Source organism: Chrysochloris asiatica, unplaced genomic scaffold (genome assembly GCF_000296735.1).
Source record: "Chrysochloris asiatica unplaced genomic scaffold, ChrAsi1.0 scaffold00204, whole genome shotgun sequence".
Lineage (NCBI taxonomy): Eukaryota > Metazoa > Chordata > Mammalia > Afrosoricida > Chrysochloridae > Chrysochloris > Chrysochloris asiatica.
The window spans coordinates 3,246,564-3,258,492 of NW_006408722.1; the positions used below are offsets into that span (position 1 = coordinate 3,246,564).

General features: G+C 39.1%; 1 pseudogene; it reads right to left on the reverse strand.

Moving 5' to 3' along the window:
- Positions 1–8,180: 8,180 nt before the first annotated feature.
- LOC102831669 lies at positions 8,181–9,416 on the reverse strand (annotated as a pseudogene).
- Between the last annotated feature and the right edge of the window lie 2,513 nt (positions 9,417–11,929).

Here is an 11,929-nt window from a genome sequence, read left to right on the forward strand (position 1 = left end):
ATGTGATAGGAGATGGGCTTCTCTGTTCACTGCTCATATAGCTTACTTCAGAGTGTTTTTAGCAGGTGTTGGTTGTAGACACTGCTCTGGTGTGTAGCAGCTCATTAATATATGCCAATAAATTTGGAAGGCAGCTACCTGGTCAACTGGAAGAGATTCATATTTGTGCCCATTCCAAATAGAGGTGGCCCAAGGGAATATGGGAATCATCAGACAATATAATTAATATTGCAGGAGCGTAAAATTTTGCTAAAGATAATTTAAAAACACCTGCAACAGTACATTGACAGGGAATGCCAGAGGTTCAAGCAAGATTCAGATGAGAATGTGGCACAAGGGATATAATTACTGATGCCAGATGGCTTTTTGCTAAAGGCAAAGAATACCGGAAAGATGTTTTCTGGCGCTTTATTAACTACACAAAGAGTTTCGATTGTGTGGATCATCACAAGCTATGGGCAACATTGCAGAGAATGAGCATTCCAGAACACTTAATTGTGCTCTTGAGGAGACTGTACATAGGCCATATATATGCTATATTACAGTCCTGGTGTGGCACTGTAGGTTAATGTAATGAACTGCAAAGTCAGTTTGAACTGCAAGTTTGATGGTTCAAGCTTACCTTGGAAACCCTATATAGGGTTTCTATGGGTTGGAACTGACTTGATGGCACTTAACAAAAACAGCAACATATTACATATGGACTCCTGGTGTGGTACTGTAGGATAAGCACTAGACTGTGAACCACAAGGTTGGCAGTTCAAACCCATCAATGGAATACAAATTGAAACCTCGAAAACTGTATATGAGGCTGGTATGAGTCCAAATCAGCTCAATTGCACTTAACAACAGCAACAATATTACATATGCCATAGCAATCACCAAAAGCCCATATTTTCTTGAGTACAGATTACTGGTATCATTTCCTTGGCTAAACTACACATTTCAGCCTCATTCATTGTTACCTTTCCCATCACCAAAAATAACAAGTGTCTGGTAGCGTAGTGGTTATGAATTGGACTGCGAACCTCAGGGTCAGCAGTTCGAAACTACCAGCTATTCCATGGGAGAAAGATGAGACTTTCTGCTCCCATAAAGGTTTACAGCCTTGGAAACCTTGTGCAGGGTCTCTACGAGCTGGAACTGACTCCACGGCACATAACAACAACAACAACTACCATAGAATAATTAATGCCTTTGAGTTATGGTGTTGGAGGAGAATACTGAAAGTTCCATAGGCTGCCAAAAGAACCAACAGATCTGTTTTGGGAGAAGTACAGCCCGAGCGCTCCTTGGAGGACAGGATGGCCAAACTTCGTCTCTCATACTTCAGACATATTGTCAGGAGGGACCAGTTGCTAGAGAAGAATATCATGTTTGGTAGGGTGGAGGGTCAGAGAAAAAGAGGAAGACCCCCAATGAGATGGAATGGCAAAGTGGCAGCATCAATGGGCACAATCAATTGTGGCAATGACAGTGAGGTTGGCCCAGGATCGGGCAGTGTTTTGTTCTGCTGTGCATAATATCGCTTTGAGTTGGTACTGACTCGATAGCACCTAACAACAACAACAACAACAACAACTACCTCTGGCAATTCTGGTGTTGGTATCATCTGGTCCTTTCAAAAACATATTTTTATATAATTCATACAATAGCTTCTCTTTCTATCACAGAAAGGAATTGTTTTAGAGAATTTTAATGCTGAAATGATGTTAGAAACCAACTACCCTGTTTTCCTTAAGTTTACTATAGAGAAAAACATTATTTCTGTCAAGTTAGAGAGTAATTGACTTACCTAAGGTGCCAGGAGAAAAGCTGGAGTTCAAAGTAGAATCTCTGTCATCTTGCTTAAATAGTTTTGCTTCTCTGAATCTGGCCTCCTCCTAAAAGGTAGAACCTGGAGATTAAATTGACAGCCAGGTAATTCTGCGAGTATTCAGACACTAAGAACACTGAAGAACACCCAACTGTTCTTTGAATTAAGATACTGTTCTCAGGGACAATATAGAAATGCATTTGGACCTCAACCTGGGATCTTCAACCAGACCAAGTTTCCTAGGGTCCAATTAGACTAACCCATGGAATGTGTTCTCCATGGGTTCTGTGTCAATCATGACTTACTTTTCCTTTAAAACCTTTTCAAGTAAGTATGAATAAAGTAAATTTGGGAACTGCAAGCTAAATCTTTCTCTGATCCTGGAAATATCATCCTTGGGCTGATCACAATGTCAAATATATATTGATGAATTTTCTTACCTGTCTTCCCCACCATTTTAATGGAGAAGGCTTCCCACACATCACAAACTTTACATGAATTCCTCATTTGTCTTTAAAATTGAATTAATGTTGAAACTTTCCATGATGGTCTATTAAATTCATTGTGGTAATATCACAGTGATGTGTTGTGTTAAGGAAGCAGTATGGGTGGGCAATGATCCATACTGTTGTTGTTGTCAGGTACCATTGAGTTGGAACCGTTGCATAGGGACCCCATGCACAGCAGAACGAAACAACGTCCGATCCTGGGCCAACCTCACTACCGCTGCCACACCTGACGCCATCAATGATGTCTCCTGGCTGATCCATCTCGTTGGGGGTCTTCCTCTTTTTCTCTTACCCTCCATCTTACCCAGCATGACATCCTTCTCCAGTGACTGGTCCCACCTGACAACATGTCCAAAGTATGAAAGATGAAGTTTAGCCATCTTGGCCTCCAAGGAGCACTCTGGTTGCACTTCTTCCAAAACAGATCTATTGGTTCTTTTGGCAGTCCATGGCACTTTTAGTATTCTCCTCCAACACCACAATTCAAAGGCATCAATTCTTCTATGATCTTCCTTATTCACTGTCCAGCTTTTGCATCCATATGAGGTTATTGAAAATACCATGGCTTGGGTCCGGTGCACCTTAGTCCTCAAGGTGACATCTTTGCTCTTCAACACTTTAAAAACCTGTGCAGCAGATTTTCTGAATGCAATATGTCATCTGATTTCTTGACTGCTGTTTCCGCGAATGTTGATAATTGATCCAAGAAGAATGAAGTCCTTGACAACTTCAATCTTTTCTCCATTGATAAGAATGTTATTTATTGGTCCAGTGGTGAGGATTTTTGTTTTCTTGACATTGAGATGCAATCCATACCAAAGACTGTGCTCTTTGATCTTCATCAGTAAATGTTTCAAGTCCTCTTCACTTTCAGCAAGCAAGGTTGTATCATTTGCATATCACAGGTTGTTAATGAGTCTTCCTCCAATCCTGACGCCACGTTTTTCTTCATAGAACCCAGCCTCTCATATTATTTGCTCAGCATACAGGTTGAATAAGTATGGTGAAAGAACACAACCTTGTCTCACACCTTTCCCAATTTTAAAACATTCAGTGTTCCCATGCTCTGTTCGAACAACTGCTTCTTCGTCCAGGTACAGATTTCTCAGAAGTAAAATGAAGTGTTCTGGAATACTCATACTTCACAATGTTGTCCATAGCTTGTCATGATCCACACAATAGAAAGCCTTTGCATAGTCAATAAAGCATAGGTAAACATCTTTCTGATATTCTCTGCTTTCAGCCAAGATCCATCGGACATCAGCAATGATATCTCTCATTCCACGGCCTCTTCTGAATCCAGCTTGAACCTCTGGAAGTTCTCCGTCAATGTATGATTGTAGCCATTTCTGTATTACCTTTAGCAAAACTTTACTCGCTTGAGATATCAAAGAGATTGTCCAATGATTTCTGCATTCCGTTGGGTCACCTCTCTTTGGAATGGGCACAAATATGGATCTCTTCCAATCAGTCAGCCAGATAGTTGTCTTCCAAATTTCTTGGCAGAGATGAGTGAGTGCCTCTTGTGCCACCTCACTTTCTTGAAAGATTTCAATTTTTATTCCATCAATTCCTGGTGCCTTGGTCTTTGCCAATTCCTTCAATGCATTTTGGACTTCCTCCCTGAGTATCATTGGCTCTTAATCATATGCTACCTCTTGAAACAGTTGAACATTAACCATTTCCTTTTGGTACAATGACTGTATTCCTTCCATCTTTTCTTGATGCATTCTACATCATTTAATAATTTGCATTTCTGCCTAAATCACATTTCTGTCAGTCGTCTAGGGTAGCCTGTTACTTCCTGCAGATTTAAAAAAGGGTAAATACCATACCCTAACTCCATAAATGATAAGATGAACGATATTTTATCATTACTTAATACCACTGCCCTGTAGTTGATTGCAACCCATAGCAACACTATAGGACAGAAAACACTGTAGGGTTTTTGTGGCTGTAAAGCAGACTGCCTCATCTTTCATCTGAAGAGCAACTAGTGAGTTCAAACCACTGATCTTTAGGTTAGCAGTTCAGTGTTTAACCCTCTGTGACACCAGGGATCCTTCATTTTATTATTCAGGCATTCACAAAGTGAATTCTAGAAAAACTGCAATCCGCGCTAAAATCATTTATGCTCTTCCTTTTTCGGTTTAGTTCTTAAAACATGGGAAATCAATGCCCAGCTCTGTTCTCCTTTCTATTCTTCACTTAAAAGTTTTCCTTGCCTGTAATTTAAAGTATATATACTTTTTGTGATTTAAGTGAAAGTTTACAGAGCAGCTTAGTTCCCCGCTCAGCAATTTATATACAGATTGTGCCATTGGTTGCAATCCCCATGATGTATCCTCACTCTCCCCATTTTCATCTTGAGTTTCTTGTTTCTGTTCACCCACTTTCCCTGTCCCTTCCTGCCTAATTAACATTGGCTTTGTGTTGTTTTTATTGCTATTATTAAGGGCCCTTGAGTCAGTTCTGAATGATAGCAACTCTGTATAAGGTTTTCCAGGAGCAGTTGATGGGTTTGAACTGCTGACCTTGTGGTTTACAGTCCAATGCTGATCCTACAGCGCCACACCAGGAGTCTGATATATGCCCTTAATTATGTAGGGTGTTATAGGTGTTGGATATATAACCAGAAAAATGGTTCTTTATCACCTACAGCTGTTGTTTGTTGTTGTTTGGTGCAGGCAAGTCACTTTGGATTCATAACTACCCTGTATAGGGTTTCCAAGGAGTGTCTGATGAATTTGAACCATCGACCTTGTAGTTCAAGCTGACCTTGTGGTCTAGTGATTTATTCCACAGTGCCACCATTGATGGAGACACTATTCAGAGACAGAACTCAGAACAAAGAGCAAAGTGTTTGTTGAGCATAGATACCCAGGAGAACGGCATATCCCAGATCTGTCTCCCTGAGAAAAGGGGAGAGGAGTTTTATAGGGACCTCAAAAGGAGCTCTGGTAGTAGAGTAGTTATGAATTGGGGTGCTAACCTCAAGGTCGACAGTTCGAAACTACCAGCTGTTCCGTAGGAGAAAGATGAGGCTTTCTGCTCCCGTAAAGATTTACAGCCTCAGAAACCCTGTACAGGGTTGCTATGAGTTGGAACCTACTCCAGGGCACACAACAACAAGTATGAAGTAGAGGCCTGAGGAATTTCAGGAATTTTCTGATGCTTGTTTCTTTCTTTGGTCCTGTTGCTTATCCTAGCCAGGCTGTCTCCAGCTGGCACCATTTATCTTTATAGGTGGTGGTTATCAGTTGCCATAAAAGATGTATGGTTGTTTTCCTTCCATTCCTGCTGTAGTCCTTCCTACTATAGTCCTGAGAGAAGGGATTGACTACTAATTAAAGAAGTGATGGTTTTTAAAGAAAAGGGGATTTACTTTGGACTGCAGTAGTTAACTGTAGCAGACAGAGAGGGATAAGGTACAGCTGAGGAAGGGGCTGCAAAATCCTAACTTTAACTATTGTATAAGGATGGCAGGATAGCCACTTGGGCCTTTTATATTTTGCTTTGGTCAAGTTAAAAGCCCTTTTAGCACCTTGGGGGTTCTCAGTGCCCTATTTCAGATTTTATCAAATGCCTTTTCTGCATTGATTATGTAGTTATTTTCCTTTGTTTTATTTATGTAATGGATTACATTGATCGGTGTTCTAATGTTGAACCATCCTTGCATACTGAGTACGAATCCCACTTGGTCAAGTATTATTATTATTGATAAGCTGTTGAATTCTGTTGACTAGGGTTTTGTTGAGAAATTTTGCATTTAGATTCATGAGGGATATTAGTCTGTAATTTATTCTTTAATGTCTTTGCCTGACTTTGGTATCAAGGTTATGGTGGCTTCATAAAATGAATTCAGAAAACCCCTTTCTTTTCTACCACAGATTGTGTTAGGTAATTAGCATGTTTCTAGAAATCTGTCCATTTCATCTAGGTTTTCAAATTGTTGGAGTACAGTTTTTTATAATATTCTGTTACAATATTTTTATCTTGGTTCTGTTATAATGTAACCCATCTCCTGTGTTATTTTAGTTATTTGCATCTTCTCATTCTTTTTCTTTGTCAATTTGACCAGGTTTTTTTTTTTTTTCTTTTTTTGTGCATTTTAACATTCTTCCAAAAAAACCCCAAACTTCTAGTTATATTGATGCTTTCTATTGGTTTTCTGTTTCATTTCATTCTGCTCTAATCTTTGCTATTTACTTTATTCTGTTGACTGTAGGCTTCTTCTTGTGCTCTTTTTCTATTTGTTCAATTTGCAGGGTTGGGCTTTAATTTTGGCTCTTCTTATTTTGATGTGCATATTTGTTGCTATGAATACTCCTTTGTGCACTGTTTTGTTGGTACCAAAGGCTCCATTATGTTGTATTAATTCTCATTTAATTTTGGAATTTGTAAAATTTTGTTTTTAATTTCTTCTGTTACTCAGTGATTTTTTAAAAAAGTTTTTATTGTGAATTATGTGATAGTTTACATGGGAGAACATTAGCTTTACATTCATCCTATTGTATTTCATTTCATTGCAATGATTATAGTCCCCTCCATGCATCATCAAACAATCAAAAGGTACACCCCACAAGCCTGCCCCCCACCATCAGCACACAGCCCCTCTCCCTCCCTAAGTCCAGAGTCCCCAGCTGCTCCATATCTCCACTTCTTCTCAGTGATTTTTATGCAGGATCTTACACAGTTTCCATGCATTGGATTTTTGCCTTGTTTTCCCCTTGTTCTTCCTGTTAATGATTTCTAGTTTTATAGTATTGTGATCAGAGAAGATACTTGATAGAACTTTGGTATTTTTACATTTCTGTGGCCTGAAATATGGTTTATCGTGGCCTAAAATATGGTTTATTATGGAAAATGATCTATGTGGACTTAAGAATAATGTGTACTGTGGGATTGTTTGGTAGAGTATTCTGAATACATCTGTGAGGTCAACTTGTATGATTGTGCTAGTTAGTTCTTGTCTATCTTTGTTGACTATCTTTCTAGTTTTTTGGTCTATTGTTGAAACTGGTGTATTAAATAAAGTCTCCTACTTTTTTTTTTTTACCATCATACCAAGATATCCAGAATTTAATGGTTAGCCACCAAGTACAGAAAACAGTCTGCATTCTTATAAATGTGGAAAAAGTATTACTACAGACATTGTATCTACTACATTCAAGCAAAGAGGAGAAATAAGTATTGAGAAAAACAGGGACCAGAGAATTCACTTCATATTTTAGCAGGGTAATTATTCAAAGTTGCTTCAAATTAAATATGTGTAATTATAATTACAAAGTCCTGTTGTGGCATGAACTGCTAACCACAAGGTCAATGGTTCAAATCCACCAGTTGCTCCTTGGAAACCCTATCCAGGGTCACTATAAGTTGGAACCAACTTAGCAACAATTATAACTCTACTGAAGATGCATGTGAAATGAAATCTCATGACAGTTCCATTGCAACCATTTTACCTAATCCGAAGCAATGAACTCTCTGCCATCAGCCACAAGCCAAAAAGCAAAAGTAGCCACTATCCAGAAGTACCTGGGAGAAAGGTGAGGCTTTCTGCTCCCATAAAGATTTACAGCCTCAAACACCCTATACACAGTCACCATGAGTAGGAACTGACTCAGCAGGACACAGCAACTACCATCCAGAAGCACCAAGCTGATGAAAGTAATGCATTTTTTCACATTTTTATATTCATCTTAACTGCATTTTAGTGTCTACAGGTGTAAGCCACACAGAGTTCTTTTAGAGATTTAAAATAGGATGGGCAAAAAAAAAAAAAGTCAATATCCATCCTTGAAGAAAAGATAAATGTGTTTCATGATGAAATTGAGCTTCCAGACAATTCCAAATCAATGTTCTCCTGTCTGATTTAGTCTTCTGTGACCTGGGATAGGGTGCTCATATATTACCAACTCAGGGCCGCCAAGAGCATGACAAATGACAGGTAAATGGGAGAGTAGTGACTTCGGGAGACCAGTTGACAGTTGGGAAGATTCTGCATCTTGACAGTGAAAATGAGTTGTTTTGTTTTGTTAGAAGATGATTAATAATTGGGGATCCAATTATTAATCTCCTCCATATACTGGAATCATAGTTTTGGCAACTGGTACATTGGTGACATCCATCATGAGTTTTACTGCTTGCTCTTGTCAGATAGTCACAACACCTTTGAATACCTGTTTATTATTATAATAGGCAGCCAAAGTAGAAATGGCCATTACCCGTGGAATAGCACCGAACTTAAAGATACTTTGGTTTCTGAGTCTTGAAAGATACATGATGACATCTGGTATGTGCTGTAATGCATTGGTTTTAAGTTCATTCAGGCACTGAACAGCTAGGTCATTGTTCTCTGGTTTAGAGACCTCACCCAACTTCTTAACATATCTGCTCTAAATCTCTTGAGGTCAAAACTTTCTTCCATCTTTCTGTTCTTCCAGATAATCACATATGATGTTAATTTTCTTCAGAAACAGGCCCATAGAGTTGGCAAGCTTTGTATCTTCACCAACTACGGGGTCTTCTGGCTCTTAAGATGAGAACACATGGGAAAGGCCAATTCCCACCAGGCCAACAAACATCCTGTTCAGTAGTCACGTGCTTTCCTAAAATCTTTGCTATCCCATATCCCATATTTCAGCAAATGTAAACAACCATCATTTGATATTTCTCAGCCAGATTTCTAAATTCAAGGGAAATCATTGGAAAATCCATTAGCACTTGTCAATACTTCTCCTTGCTCTCCATGAAACACTAGTCTGGATCATAAAGGTAAGAGTGAAAGTTGTGTAACATTGGAACCCTTCTTTTTCTTTCTATACTGGTGGTCATGTCATCTTCAATAGTGTCCAGAGCTCTGAGAACCAAATAAAATATGCATATTGCATGGTGCATTTCCTCATCCAGTCCTTAGATAACAACTGTGAAACTGCGACTGGTCTGGTTCAGATACTTATAGTAAGTTTTCAAGCTACTGCTCAGTGAGTCCTGGTCCATCTTCAGCAGACCTTCTGGCTGCCTCCCATCTGGAACCTCAGCAGGTTGTAGAACTCCTCGGTGTATCCCAGACACTTTACAAACTCCATCCTGGTGTCTGCCTGTGGAGTTGGGCCTTAATCCTCACATATCTCAGTCTCCTACTTATTGTTGTGGAACTATTTCTCTTTTCAATTTTATTTAAGTTTTAAAGAATGTATTAGAAACTGTTATTTCCTCTTGGTGGACTGACACTTCAATTATATTTAGTTCTCTTCCTTGTCTCCTATTATGGAGTGTGATTTAAAATTCATTTTATCAGAGATTAATATGACCATAGCTTCTCTTTTCTGGTTAATGTTTGCTTGATTTTTTTTTCCCCATTCTTTGATTTTTTTTTTTTTTAACTTTTTGTTTTGAGTGAAGATTTACTGAACAGATCACCAGTTTTACATTCAACAAACAATACACTTTGCTTACTACATGGCTGTAATTCTCTCTACGTACCAAGAGTTAACAGCATTTACCTCTATTCACTTTAACTATTGCATTCCTCTGTATATCTCCCACCACCCTCATCTTTCCTTTGCTTAATTACCTCTTGTTGTATATTCCTTACCCTGTCACCCATGTTAACATGTGTCTACTCTTTAGCCCTGATTGGAATGCAAAGGTTGGAAGTAAAGAGGAAGGATTAGTAGTTGGAAAATATGGCCTTGGTGATAGAAATGATGCTAGAGATTGCATGATAGAATTCTGCAAAACCAATGATTTGCTCATTTCAAATACCTTCTTTAGACAGCATAAGAGACAACTATACACATGGCCCTCACCAGATGGAATACATAGAAATCAAAGTGACTACACCTGTGGAAAGAGACGATGGAAAATCTCCATATCATCAGTGAAAACAAGGCCAGAGGCAGACTGTGGAACAGACCATCAATTACTCATATGCAAATTCAAACTGAAGCTGAAGAAAATGAAAACAAGTTCATGAGAGCCAAAATATGACCTTGAATATATCCCACCTGAATTTAGAGATCACCTGAAGAACAGATTTGATACATTAAACACTAAAGACTGAAGACCAAAGAGTTGTGGGATGACATCAAGATCATCATACATGAAGAAAGCAAAACACCATTGAGAAGACATGAAAGAAGAAAAAGGTCAAAATGGATGTCAGAAGAGACACTGAAACTTGCTCTTCAATGTAGAGATGCTAAAGCAAATGGAAGAAATGAAGAAGTACAAAAACTGAACAGAAAATTTCAAAGATCAGCTCAAGAAGATAAAGCCAAATATTACAACAAAATGTGCAAAGATCTGAAATCAAAAAACCAAAAAGGATGAGCATGGTCAGCATTTCTCAAGCTGGGGGAACTGAATGCTTATCTTCTCATCTTTTGTGATGTCAGAGAAGTTTTATTCCAACAACTCTTTGACAATTTTCTCTGTGCTTGTCTCTCCTGTTCTAGAATCTGATCACCTATAAATTGTTCCTCTTCATGGTAACCCACAAAAGTCTTAGGCTTTCTTTGGATTTTGTTCATTCTTTTCTCTGATTGTTCCAGGTTGCTAGTATTGAGAGATTTATCTTCAAGCTCACTAATTTGGGCTTCCATTGTTTCACATCTACTCCTTTGCCCACTTAATGTATTGTCCATTTCTGAGAGCTCAGTATTAGTCTTCTGGATTTCTAATTGCAGGTTTTGTATTGTTTCAAAATTTGCATTTATTTCTCGGTTCTTATAGTATTTTCCTGAATTCTTCTCAAGTTCTTATTGTATTTTCCTTGCTTTTCTCAACCTTTCTAATAGTCTTTTGAAGGTACTGATTATCATTCTTTTGAATTCTTTTTCAGTTAGATATAGTATTTTTTCTTCCTCAGAAACGTCTTCTGGCTCTGAATTTTGGTCATGTGTTTGAGCCATTTTCTCTTGTTCCTTTGTGTGGCAACATATTGTCTGTTGTCTCTGAGGCATTTTGAGGTTGTCGTATTTGTAAAAAACAAATAATGCATTTATTGGACTCAGAAGGGAGAAATCTCAAGGGGCGGGGCGGGGCACCTGCAATTCATGAGGCGGTTGTGGAAAGGATGTTCTAGCAGAGTTCTTGACCCTAGAGGGAGCTCCAATTGACCTTGGTGTTATCTCTGTTCAGGACACTCAATCTAGTAGTTCATGGGGGTCCTTGATAGAGCTGGTTTCAGTGTCTGTTAGGATCACAAGGAAACTGGGGGCAGGGTGACTATCAAATGTTGGTCTGATGGCTCTGTTGGTTTCGTATGACTGAGGCTGAGCCAACCTGAATCCAGGTACCCAAACAACATACCAAAGTGGAGCAGCCGGCACCCACCTCATGCTGGCACAGCTCTCAACCACGCAGCTCCAAACTCCCAGAGAGCAGAGTCTGCATTGTGGGTGGGTGTGGGTAGCAGCTGGCCACACTTCTGGTCACCCTTGGAGAGAAGGGTAAAAGAAGAAATGTCACCTTTTCCATTGCCCTCAAGAATCTGCTCTGCCAGGCCTCCCTCTGCTGCCAAAGCTGTTTGCAAGCTAGTCAAACCATGTCTAGTCAGCCATTCACCAGTCATTTCCCTCTCTCATCATCCCTGTTT